The sequence below is a fragment of the Gigantopelta aegis genome, chromosome 10 (assembly GCF_016097555.1).
Source record: "Gigantopelta aegis isolate Gae_Host chromosome 10, Gae_host_genome, whole genome shotgun sequence".
NCBI classification, from domain to species: Eukaryota; Metazoa; Mollusca; class Gastropoda; order Neomphalida; family Peltospiridae; genus Gigantopelta; species Gigantopelta aegis.
In genome coordinates, this window is record NC_054708.1 from 87,045,213 (window position 1) to 87,057,392 (window position 12,180).

A 12,180-nucleotide genomic window follows, 5' to 3' on the forward strand; every position below is an offset into this window, starting at 1 on the left:
CAACAAGTAACGTTTGACAAGGTCAATGTATGTCATCCAAAACATCGCAGTTTTGCCATGTTCACCCTGCCTAGTACTACCACAATATGCGTCATATCTTTCTAATAAGCCTGTGCACGCATCAGATTGTAGGATAGCCGACAATGACTTCGGGTTGACATTTGCCCCAAGCCCATGTGACAACTCCAGTATCTCATCTGATATCCCTCCATGTTTTTCTTTAAAATCAAGGAAATGTAGAATCTCTAATGCGGTTGCAAGGAGGGGATGGAGGCGTTTACAGCGATTGAAATGCTTTCCCGTCAAGAAGCTACGCATTGAACCAGAGGCTAGGACATCCGAGTTACAGAGCATTTCAGGGCCACCGGATGACTCCACAAAGAAGCAGGTGACCATTTAGAGGTTGTAAAATTAATGATCACGACAGTGAGCATGGTACTTCATTCCAATTGATATATGTAAAGTTAAAGCATAGTGTTAAGTTTTGCAATTCATGGGGTAGTAACAGTGAGGCTACATTTTAAATAATTTAAAAGATGAAAAACATAGACTGTGTCATCCACTACTCAAGTTACCTTTCATTTAAATAACCCTAGCCATCTTATTTCAGCTACTGGTGCTGGAAAAATGCATTGCGTAATTAATACAACATCTGCATCCCATATCAAGAAACCACACAAGAAGGGCATAGAGCACATGTGTTAACATTTTACATAATAAAACTCATACATATCGAATAAACAAAAGATGCAACAGGGCGAAATTTGAGATTTTTGTCAGAATTAGCCATCATTTGATCTTTGACCTTGACCTTAACGTTTGGTCTATAACCAAGGTAGGAGATTAAAAAAACTTTAGTGGAATCGAATACATAGTCTGATATGAGAAAATCTAACCAGAACCCTTTATTTAAATAAATACATGGACACAAGTGAAAAGTGCCAAAATGTGTACAAATTTCTAATAAGTTATGGAGATATAAGCAGTTTTCTTCAAAGTTTTCTTCACATTTTCCAGTTATTTTGAATTTCCAATAACTAAAATTTCATTACAGGATGAAAATAAATACTAATAATAACGTTTACTGACAACTATAGAAGAAATAAAACATTTAAGTCACTTATGTGACCTTTGACCTTTACCTCCGACCTTATCCAGAAGCTGTGCAACGCAAGACTCACTTTTCTGAATGCGTCTTAGTATGATCTATCCAAAAATACCAATCAAACACGTGGCCATTTCGTGCAGATAAATCACCCCTGACTCTTGGACTACAATGAACTGTCAAGCCAATTCAGGCAAGGCTTTTGGACTCCGACTGGTGTGCATATTCAACAACATTTAAAGGCGCTCAATCACGGATTTAGTGGTGGTGGTGGTAAAGGTTTAACGTGCATATATGCCACGAAAGCTTCATGCACGCCTGTCATGGGCTTAATCTCTGACTTCGCCAGTGACTAAGTCTAGGGGGGGGGGGGGGTTAGCTTGAAGTGGAAAGAATTTGGAATACAAGTATTTAGTAGAGTCCAGCGACTGCGCGGACCAAATAGTAGACACCGAATATGGGCCGTGCTCTGATTGGCTGAATTTCGATTCCTTCGGTTCTACCTGGAAAAACCTAAGTCTATGGAGAATAACTGCACCTAACATCATGTCCGGACTAAGAATTTAAACCCAAAAATAAGTTTGACTGCTCGGCCGAAAAGGTTTTAAGGTGATTTGAGCAATTGAACGGGCGCCAAAGTAAAATGCGTTGGACTATTTATAAAAAAATAAACATAAGAATTTTGAAGCTCGATCGAAAAAAATTTAAAGTCCAACTAAGCCCAAAAAGGAGGTTACCTGTCCTAGTTAAGGTTGGCGTCTACGGGGACGAGATGATGTAGCTCTGGTTGAAGTGGGGCACCAACTTCCTGAAGTCGTGCGCCCATAGGCATTGGGCCAGTGGGAGGTACTGGGCGCCGGCGATGATCTTGATGATTCTGTGGACGGTGTGGTTGTCCATCTCTTTGTAGAGGATCCCCTGTCTGTACAAGCCATCCCGGCGCGAGGTGATGACCAGGACCTGTCCGATTCCCCGTAGATCCCCAGGGTGGATGGCGATCTGGTTGCCATCCGGGAAGGTCTTAAACTCTTCCTCTTGGATCCCGCCTGGCAGTTTGTAGGGATCCGAGACGTCACCGATCACGTACTTGGCGTACTGACTTGATTTTCTGTTTCGCGAGTTGCCATTCATCCCTGGAAGAAGCAGGAGGCCGCGTCTTGGCTGGTTGGTCCCCCGGGGGGGGGGGGGGGTCACGGCCTTCCGCTTAGCAACTCCAACATCCAATGTCGCCATCGCGGAGTCCCCCGTGGGTGGGGGTCTCGACGCTGATGAGCGACGGGTGAGAACAGGTGGTGCAGGCCGTGGTGCACTGGGTAGATGCTCCTCTTTCTGCTTCTGTACTGTCGGTGCGGTCGGTTGGCGAGTCGCCTCCTTCCGCTCCGTCTGGATTGGTCGTGGTGGGGGCAGCGCCGCAGACGGGACCGCCGCTGGCGGTTGAGCCACCAGCTTTGTCCCCGCCTGAGCTGTCCCTGGCGCACGTTTCTTCTTCCTTGTCCTCTTCCTCTTGTTCGAAACCGCGTCCCCGTACACCAAGGTCACGGTTGCCCGTGACCCGGTGTACGCGACGCGGTATTCCAACAGCAAGCCATAGCTAGCCATCAATCCCCCCAGCTGGGGGGGGGGGGGGGGGTAGGTTGAGAGAGCACGAATCCACGTCTAATTTCATTGCTAGTTCGCTTGAGAGTGTCCGGATTTAGTGGGCCTTATTTCTCTAAATATGGATTATAAATGTAAATTACATTCATTTGGAATACCAAACCTAGTTATTGTATGATCCAAAACATTTTAATTGAACTACGATCGAGGGAATTCCATGACACGCTTCATTTTTAAAATTCAGAAGTCTTCTTGTGAAAAGTCATAAAAATACGGCAAAACAGACTCGTAGTGATGAGGCTGTATATACGACAACCGTACGATGTATTTTAGAATTTTATATAAACGTCCGCCCAGTATAGAGACTTGGCAAATGAGGGCCGGCTATATAATAAAATAATGTTTAAAAATATATTATATTATTATTATTATTATTATTATTATTATTATTATTATTATTATCATTATCATCAGGCGTGTGTGCATGTAATTTAGCAAAGGAGAGAGTCTAGACGGTTACAACGCTATAGTGCTTGGTTCGAAAACCGATAACATGTTTTCCAGCGTCACAAATGTGGCATACGACCAGCCAGTCGTTTTCCGTTAAAACCGGCCTCGGTGGCGTCGTGGTTAGGCCATCGGTCTACAGGCTGGTAGATACTGAGTTCGGGTCCCAGTCGAGGCGTGGGATTTTTAATCCAAATACTGACTCAAATACCCTGAGTGAGTGCTGAGTAAATAATAAAATGGTAATGATATGAGTTGACTAAACAGTGTGGGGCGAGTTGACCTACCGCTGGGGCGAGTAATTGGTAGGGGCGAGTTGGTTTTGGGGCGAGTTGATCTGCAAGAATGGGTATTTTGGTGGTTGCTAGTCAATTCGTACCCTGGTCATTTCGAACCATTGCAAAAAGTCATTTTGTACCCTAGTCATTTCGTACCTTGGTCATTTCGTACCATATTTTAAAGTCATTTCGTACCATAACATAATGTGTAAAGTCAGACGTTCTATCACTCACTCTGGTAATGTCTTTTACAAAATAACATTACATTACAAACCTCTATAAGATGCAAACGCCAGCTGCAATTTAATAAAAAATAATACTAGTAATAAAGATGCAAATAAATAATATCCGGCCATTTTGTACTATAGTCAACTGGTAGCTGGAAATGGTTCAAATTAATTTACTATTTTTATTATAATGGCCTATTAAAACGTAAATATAAAAAGCGCACTTTGGTCAATTGGGTTAATGATGACTTGTTAAAGTAAATAGTCCACACTGTTTCCCTTGGTAGACATATTTTGCTATACAGATATAGGCCTATGCAAGTAATATATTCGCTTGTTATATAATATATATTATACTGGTACAAAATGACTAGGGTACGAAATCATCAGGATACAAAATGAGTTTTCACAATGGTACGAAATTACTAGGTTACGAAATGATTAGGGCACGAAATGACCAGACAGTACGAAATGGATGGTATGAATTTACTATGGTACGACGTGACTACGTGTGTAACGTAATAAAATGTATGTTGTGACCAAAAATAATATATATTATGTAAACTATGAAACCTATACTTCGGTATAGTTTTTACTATTCAAGTTCTAGATTGGTAGTTCTTACAGAACAATTGAATTCTCTTAGCTATATCATAGTATTGACATTTTCGTATAGGCCTAATTGTAATTTTTACACCTTTCCTTGAATAGCCGGTTACCGCAGTGTGACAGATAGACGTTTGCTCTCTCCTTGCTGTGATGCTTCGAACAAACGAACAAACACAACTATTTTCCGGAATTTACAAAACAGAACAGTGGAAAAATATGGCAGCTACGTGGATGTAAACAGTCAAGACAAAATGTATTCATAGAGTAAATAATTGTACGTTCGAACTTTTATCACATGGCATAAAATTTGGCACGCGCGATTTTGTCGTTCGTCTGTCGGTTATGCAAAACCAATATCAATATAAACGACGGATCGTTCTTGCAAAAGCTGTAATCGTTCGTGACTTCGTCGGAAAATCGTTTAAAAAAAATATCACCGTTTTTGGAAGAAAATAAGCCTGCATTGCCGGTATGCGAAAGATACAACGTATCCGTGTACTTTCGTTATAAAATGCTACCTGTGTTGTTATCACGCCACTGACATAGGCCTATTTACAATTTAAGGTAGTTTGCTGAAATTCTCAGTCCTGTCTGTCATGATGATGATATTGGATCCTTGAAGCACGTTACAGAACCTTTATGGGTAGTTTCTTAGAATATTATATTATATACCGATGCAATTTAATGACACTGATGAAAACAAAAACAATAAGTTGGCCAATTTGCTGAGTTCGACATATGTATAGGTTCTTTCGGACTGAATCGGGTCTATTAATGGGGCCCTATTAATAGTAAAGGTGATGTTAGTCGAAATTAACATTAATAAATTTTGGTTAAATTATATCAAAGATTTAAAATGTTTGACAAATATCATCTACAGATAAATATTATACTTAGCCTAAATTGAAATTGGTTAAATATTTTTAAAAAAAGAAAAAATCTTCAAGAGGTCAAAAAAGATTTTGACACTGGTTGATTTTCGTGGCTTGGTCGGGTTAGGACAAACCTAATTTTTACTTTCTCCTGGTAGCTTTTAAGTTAGTCCTAGCACACAAAAAGTATATGAAAATCATTTGTGTAAACACTAAAACCAGACGATTTGACATTGGTTGTCTAAAAAAAATTCTCTCTCTCAATCTCTCTCTCACACATAGGACAGTGCATACCATAGCCTTTGTTACACCTGTTGTGGAGCACTGGTTGGAACGAGAAATAGCCCAATGGGGCCACTGACAGGGATCGAACCTAAACCGACCGTGCATCAAGTGAGTGCTTTATCACTGGACTACGTCCCGCCCTGTCATTTGAAGGATGACTAAACCAAATAAAGCAATAAACAACTCGTCCCACTAGCACATGTTCCATCAATTTCCTCTTCTTTGAAGTTTTAATAATATATATCTATATGTATGTGTATGCAGGTTAATGAGAAATTTGCTGGAAAACTGCACCCTGGGATAGCACAGCATGGTGGGGGTGGGGGGGGGGGTGGCACAGAGGCCATTGCACACACACATATACCAATAAAAGCTTTTTAAATTTGTAAAGCTTATACATTTATAGAATGTGTTTGATCAGTTTATCACTACAGCAGAAAATTGTGGGAATGATTTTCAGGATTGAAACTGAACATGAAAATCATGGTCGCCAGCAGGGCTAATGGAGAAAAAAATCTTACTGGCCCTTCAGTTATTGTGTTAAAATTTAACTGCACAACCAAAATCTAGAATTTCATATATGTTGACCTGAAATAGGTTTCAGAATATGCCAGCAATGGTGTGGGTGGGGTAGGGTGATGGATGCAGCAGAAGCCGGCCATATATAATCATTAATTTGTCTTTTGACAATTGTCTAATACAATTCACTGACCATGAATGGGTTTGATTACACAGATTTTCAAGTCAACATGTATAATTTTTTTTGAAATGTCAACATACCACTTGGTAAAATTTCAATAATATTATGTTACTTTAACTAATAAACCTATCCTTTTTGCATCAATGCATGTTACAGCTTGTAAACATTAAGTTCAGTGTTGAAAGAAGACAAATTGTTAATTGTTTTTGTTATCTTTGAGTAACAGCTGACATCGCCATACATTTTATGTATGTTATAGTTGACATCGCCATACATTTTATGTATGCTATAGTTGACATCACCATACATTTTATGTATGCTATAGCTGACATCGCCATACCTTTTATGTATGCTATAGCTGACATCGCCATACATTTTATGTATGCTATAGCTGACATCGCAATACTTCTACACACAGTGATGGCTGAACTGTTGGCATCTCGCGATACTTTCATTTAGAAGATAACCATATGGGTTTTTTAGATTTGCAGGTGTTATTGTCTATTTGACCCCTCAAATGTCAAATGAAACATTTGTGGGCATCTCTAAAAACATTTGCGGGCAAATCTAAAAACTCCATATGGTTATGTCTGTTGTAAACTAAATTGTTTTTCTACAGAACTAACTGTATATTTGGCATTCCTTGAACAAAATACCTGGCTACAATCTAACTGTAGACCCTTCGTCTGTTCCAATTGCTAATGACGTCACCTTCTAATGTCGTCATTAGCTTTCCGGGTGTTATTTTCATTTGATCCTGGAAAAAGATTGTAATTAACCAATCACAATACAGAACACACTCCAGTCAGTTTACAATACACAATACATATTGCTTTCACAGTGTGGGTGTATTATATATATTGTGTCCATTAATAATTATTACTTTGACTACTTATAGTTATAATAGTAATATATAAAATCACATGATTGAACATGCTAGTTGCAACCATCTGATTTTGACATTTCAACTGACAGTTAATTTAGTTTACAATGCAATACAATACAATAGTGTTTATTCAACTTAATGCCTCTAGCCCACAGTACATCTATTTTACTCGTATTTTGTCATACATACAAATATACATGCTGTATATAAACATGGTATACATTAAAGTTTCGATACAGTATGTAAACAACTACATGTAGCATTTGTCCATTTCTTTTGATTCGTTACTAGCATGGCATGTATTCCAGTTTAGTATTAAAACCATTTTACACAAAACAGAGAGTTGAAATTGGATAAAACACTAAAAACCAGAATCGCATCCCAGTATATGCAAACATGGCATACATAGAGGATAATAAACAAGTTTCCAGTTATTATTAAATTTATGTCCCGAATGAAATAATTTTCCATTGTCACGAGCTTTAGCGGGTGACAAATAAAAATTATTTCACTGGTACCAAGTTTGTTATTCAATTTTTTCTCTAAAGCCTTTATTTTTGACACACATGCGCGTACATGTATAGAAACGATAGAAACTACTTTACGCACTGTTCTGAGTATTGCTATAACTTTGTTATTTAATCACGTTCACAGATAATTTTCAAAAACAAAAGTTCTCTTTATTCTAGTACAAAATCTACAATGAATTGCATTAAAATGACATTTTGTTATAAATTTTTAACACCAAAAACAGACAGCCATAAACGCAAACTCTTTAAACTAAATGAAGTCATTGTGTGTGTTTGCCAAATCGTGATGACGTCATATTTACTACCGACAAGGTCATTGGTTTGTATGCATTAAATCATCCAATAGTATTGTTCGTTAGACCAATGCATGATCATTTCTCAGTGAGAAATTATGATTGATTCTTTTACTCATTATGAGTGCCTTTTGGGGTAATAAATTATAGTGTCCATATTGTATATAATAAATTATAGTGTCCATATTGTATATAATAAATTATAGTGTCCATATTGTATATACTAAATTATAGTGTGCTTATTGTATATAATAAAATACTAATACTTTACTATATATACATATAGTGTCCATATTGTATATAATAAAATATAGTGTCCATATTGTATATAATAAATTATAGTGTCCATATTGTATATAATAAATTATAGTGTCCATATTGTATATAATAAATTATAGTGTCCATATTGTATATAATAAATTATAGTGTCCATATTGTATATAATAAAATACTAATACTTTACTATATATACATATAATGTCCATATTGTATATAATAAAATACTAATACTTTACTATATATACATATAGTGTCCATATTGTATATAATAAAATACTAATACTTTACTATATATACATACATGTATAACTAAACACACAAAATACATTCAACATTTCATACATCCTGCAATTATAGTGTCCATATTGTATATAATAAAATACTAATACTTTACTATATATACATACATGTATAACTAAACACACAAAATACATTCAACGTTTCATACATCCTGCAATTATAGTGTCCATATTGTATATAATAAAATACTAATACTTCACTATATATACATACATGTATAACTAAACACACAAAATACATTCAACGTTTCATACATCCTGCAATTATAGTGTCCATATTGTATATAATAAATTAGTGTCCATATTGTATATAATAAAATACTAATACTTTACTATATATACATACATGTATAACTAAACACACAAAATACATTCAACGTTTCATACATCCTGCAATTATAGTGTCCATATTGTATATAATAAAATACTAATACTTCACTATATATACATACATGTATAACTAAACACACAAAATACATTAAACGTTTCATACATCCTGCAATTATAGTGTCCATATTGTATATAATAAATTATAGTGTCCATATTGTATATAATAAAATACTAATACTAATACTTTACTATATATACATATAGTGTCCATATTGTATATAATAAAATACTAATACTTTACTATATATACATACATGTATAACTAAACACACAAAATACATTCAACGTTTCATACATCCTGCAATGTTCTCATTGCTCCATCTCTTCTCATGGTGACATATCATGTTTTCTTTGTGTTTACAGATAACACAGTCTCTTGTCATGGTGACTAGTCATGTTTTCTTTGTGTTTACAGATAACACAGTCTCTTGTCATAGTGACTAGTCATGTTTTCTTTGTGTTTACAGATAACACAGTCTCTTGTCATGGTGACTAGTCATGTTTTCTTTGTGTTTACAGATAACACAGTCTCTTGTCATGATGACTAATCCTGCTGCTATCGTTGAACTGAGAGGCTGTGTGGACTGAAGAGAAGATGTAGTTGAATATCCTGGTTGAGCAGTACGTCTCAGATCTGCAGCCAGGTTATGGTGTAGCTGTCCGTGACGATGAGAGTCGTACATAGGTTCGCCTGTCTGTCACGAGATGTAGGCAGGTGGTTTGCATCTTCGGCTCAAAGATACAAGATTCTGCACCTCACACCAGCCACACACAGAGCACGCAAAATAGGTAACATTTGGTGGCTGCCATTTTTAAACAGTACAATAATTAAATTTTCTTTGCGCCTATACACTTTATAGCAATCTGATTGGTTGAACGGTGCTTACCTTTTTGCATTTATATCTCAATGAACCATACAAATTTAAGCCACACCAACTCCCCCTCCCCCTCCCCCAATCCCCGCCTAGCTCGCACTACTTTTTTGCAGTTAGCCAGATTATTGAGGCTACAATATTTTGATAATTTGAAGAAAACACATGACACAAATACCACGAAATTGTACAATAAATGAATGGAAAATACTATATAGCAGGGCAGACATGGGTATCGGTGAAAAAGGTCAAAGAAATGTAGGAATGTTTATGTCTGAATCTTCCTTGTAAGTGTTGTTCTACAGCTGTTGGTGAATATTAAATGGTTCCCCCGAAAGTGTACATGTCTGAGGCATAGCTGTTGATGAATATTAAATGGTTCCCCGACATTGTACGTGTTCAAGACGTAGTTGTTGATGAATATTAAATGGTTCCCCCGAAAGTGTACGTGTTCAAGACTAGCTGTTGATGAATATTAAATGGTTCCCCCGACATTGTACGTGTTCAAGACTTAGCTGTTGATGAATATTAAATGGTTCCCCCGACATTGTACGTGTTCAAGACTAGCTGTTGATGAATATTAAATGGTTCCCCCGACATTGTACGTGTTCAAGACGTAGCTGTTGATGAATTTTAAATGGTTCCCCCAAAAGTGTACATGTTCGAGGCGTAGCTGTTGATGAATATTAAATGGTTCCCCCGACATTGTACTTGTTCAGGACGTAGCTGTTGATGAATATTAAATGGTTCCCCCAAAAGTGTACGTGTTCGAGGCGTAGCTGTTGATGAATATTAAATGGTTCCCCCGACATTGTACGTGTTCAAGACGTAGCTGTTGATGAATATTAAATGGTTCCCCCGAAAGTGTACGTGTTCAAGACGTAGCTGTTGATGAATATTAAATGGTTCCCCCGAAAGTGTACGTGTTCGAGGCGTAGCTGTTGATGAATATTAAATGGTTCCCCCGAAAGTGTACGTGTTCGAGGCGTAGCTGTTGATGAATATTAAATGGTTCCCCCGACATTGTACGTGTTCAAGACGTAGCTGTTGATGAATATTAAATGGTTCCCCCGAAAGTGTAAGTGTTCAAGACGTAGCTGTTGATGAATATTAAATGGTTCCCCCGAAAGTGTACGTGTTCGAGGCGTAGCTGTTGATGAATATTAAATGGTTCCCCCGAAAGTGTACGTGTTCGAGGCGTAGCTGTTGATGAATATTAAATGGTTCCCCCGACATTGTACGTGTTCCAGACGTAGCTGTTGATGAATATTAAATGGTTCCCTCGACATTGTACATGTTCAAGACGTAGCTGTTGATGAATATTAAATGGTTCCCCCGACGGTGTACGTGTTCAAGATGTAACCTTCAGGTGTCCACACAACAAAACTACACACATCGGACCAACATTACTGGTGAGTTCACATCATGTGAGTGCATTTTAGGACATCACATACCACAACTTATGATACGACAACCTACATGTATGATGTATCAGAGATGGGGCACTGACTAGGAGGGTATAAAACCAGATGGATTCACGGAGGACAATTTAACAGCCCCTGCCACTAGCACTGTAGCACTCTGGGATTAATACTCTGTTCTTGAATGAAAACGTTTAACAGGAAGCTAGGACTTACCAGTGTTCACTCAGCTGAGACCCTTGGATTTCACGGAAACAAGCATTTCCGGTACTGTGTCAGTAGCGTGTCGGTAAAATTACAGATACGAAATTTTGTTTCCCACAATTATTGTATCGAGTATGACTATTTAACGAAAATAACATATATAATTATTTTTGTAAAACCAGTTTCTGATGGATTCCCATGATCACAAGGCTCGGAACTGAAAAAGTGTTTGCCATGAAATTTAAAATCCTAAGGCCTGCAGTCTGGAATGAAGTTTGATAAAAATTATATTTGAGTTCTTGCTTGTCAGTGGATGTTTCCCACTATACTGTTATAGTGTTAATTAATACGGTTTAATTAATGCAGGATTCTTCTCATTATTTCAAGTGGAAGTTAATTTATGGGGCTTTTTGTTTCTATTTTCAGGCATTGTCCTTGTTCTTACATGTACTTGGTGAGTATAGGTTGTCAGTTAGTTGTGATGTAATAATTAAATTTGTATTTACTACATGTAATAAATAAATGTTAGTATGGGATATGCTCTAAATAGTTCACTATATGCTCTAGAAGAATAAGCTGGAACTTTTTCAGTTAGGAATATAAAGTCTGTTTAATGACACCACCAGAGCGTAGTGATTTATTAGTCATTGGCTATTGAATGTTAAACAGTTTGTAATTCTGACAATGTTTAGAAGAAAACTGCTACTTTGTTTCATTAGAGGCAAGTGATCTTAAAATATTTATATGCACTTTTGCACAGGACAGCTTAAATAGCATGATTTTTGATATATGTCATGGCATTTATTGGAAGGGGGTAACAAATAGTC

At 37.1% G+C, this 12,180-nt stretch overlaps 1 long non-coding RNA gene across 1 annotated transcript; it reads left to right on the plus strand.

The window, feature by feature from the left end:
• Window positions 1–4,523: 4,523 nt before the first annotated feature.
• Window positions 4,524–11,807, plus strand: LOC121382531. Its single transcript, XR_005959172.1, has 3 exons — window positions 4,524–4,596; window positions 9,376–9,645; window positions 11,780–11,807. It is a non-coding gene; the product is annotated as an uncharacterized LOC121382531 (long non-coding RNA).
• Window positions 11,808–12,180: the final 373 nt, after the last annotated feature.